The sequence below is a fragment of the Nelumbo lutea genome, chromosome 1, assembly GCF_056320005.1.
Source record: "Nelumbo lutea isolate HS-2025 chromosome 1, American lotus-T2T, whole genome shotgun sequence".
Taxonomy (NCBI): Eukaryota; Viridiplantae; Streptophyta; class Magnoliopsida; order Proteales; family Nelumbonaceae; genus Nelumbo; species Nelumbo lutea.
The window spans coordinates 218,582,437-218,584,045 of record NC_142684.1 but is presented as its reverse complement, the minus strand read 5'-3'; the positions used below and the strand labels follow the sequence as shown (position 1 = coordinate 218,584,045).

General features: G+C 40.1%; 1 long non-coding RNA gene across 1 annotated transcript; it reads left to right on the top strand.

Moving 5' to 3' along the window:
• The first annotated feature begins 509 nt into the window (after window positions 1-509).
• LOC148881078 (uncharacterized) lies at window positions 510-1,398 on the top strand. The gene is made up of 2 exons (XR_016106799.1): window positions 510-948; window positions 1,076-1,398. It is a non-coding gene; the product is annotated as an uncharacterized LOC148881078 (long non-coding RNA).
• Window positions 1,399-1,609: the final 211 nt, after the last annotated feature.

Genomic DNA, 1,609 nt, shown 5'->3' with positions numbered 1-1,609 from the left:
TCCCTACCTTTGCAAATTGAATGCGTTTCAGCAATTCTTTGCTACCTCCCATCACCCTTGTTTTCTACGACCGCTGCTGTCTTTCCCTCAATCTCTCTCTCTGTATCTTCTTTTCCCTTTTTTCTTCTACCTCCCGTTCCCGTCACCTCTGTATTCTATGACCGCCGCTGCGACTAACAACAGCAGCGTCTCAATCCCTCCTTTTCTCGCACGTGAAAATAAAAGATGAAATGAGAGAATCACCCTAGTTCAAAATGTGACAATCCAGTACCTACCGTTAATCAGTACTTAATCAGCTGTTAAGTGGCATTTAAAAAGTCAAAAATACTCTTCCAATGCATCTAATTCTTTTTATCAACCATCCAAATGTAGAAAAAAAAATAAACAGTCCCAAACACTCACTAGTGGTTGAGGGACCTAACCATGAATGTTATCGTTAAAATCGTTATCAGAAAGTGATATTTCAACACCACCGGCCCATCCGGTGAGGACAAAGAGGCCATCTCGTTTCTCGAATGGATGGATTTGCAAGGGCAAAAGGTGCCATGAAGAAAGCATCCAAGGAAATGGACTCCATCGCCGTTGGTTGGTTAGTTGGACGAGCATCGCAACCGTTCGCCGTTGTTCAAATCATGGAGGCCTCAACCGAATACTCTGAAGAGAAAATGGTGAACTTGAATTCTCTTCGAATCATGGAGGCCTCAATCGAGTACTTGTCAGCAGGGAACGTCAAGAAGATCTGCCTGGATCCCGGGCTGACCATTCCTCCACCGTTTGTCATCCTTTCCTCCCCGTTTTATTGAGATTTCTGCTACTGTTGGTGTTTTGGGTAACCAGTCAAGGGAAGCGAGTTAAGCTCCTATCGACTGACAGCTCATCAGACTTTGCAATCATTCTGAATCTGAATTGTTCAAACCACAAGCTAGTCAAGAGAACGATCTCCAACCGGTATTACTCACTTTTTTTTTTTTTTTATATATTACTCATAGAGATCACTCTTAGATAACTTTCATTATTTCAGGTTTCTCTTCTTATCTTTTGGTAACCAATTAAAACTGAAATGGATTTGCATTAGCTTCAGGGTTCAGACACGAAGCGAGGATTGATTAATCAGTCCCAGCTTTTACCTTGCTTCCATGTCTCGGATCCCCCTTTTTTAATTTTTGCAAGAGCTTAATAGGCGACTACATGGCAGCTGGAAGTTGATGCACTATCATTGGAGATCCGTTGAAAAATCACCGCCTCGAAAAAATTCACAATAGATGTGCCTATGATGCGCCCATGAGCAGATCCCGCTTTAGTGGGTTGGTGGTTCTTCAAATTTTTTATCAATTGGACTTTATTTCGAAATTTTGAAGAATAATGGCCAATAAATTTAATATTTCATTTTTTCCTAAACTCTTATAGGCGATGTCAACTGTGAGATATTGAAGTCACTTTAAGATAATATGTAAATAATAAGAAGAAAAGAATTAATCAATTAGCTAAATCATAAGAATAGTTTAAAAAGTTTGCCCTTATTGGTTCTCCAAATGTATTTTGCACCTCCACCCCCATGAATTCAAATTACCCCGAAACCATTTTCCTATGCACATAACTTGAGTTGCAT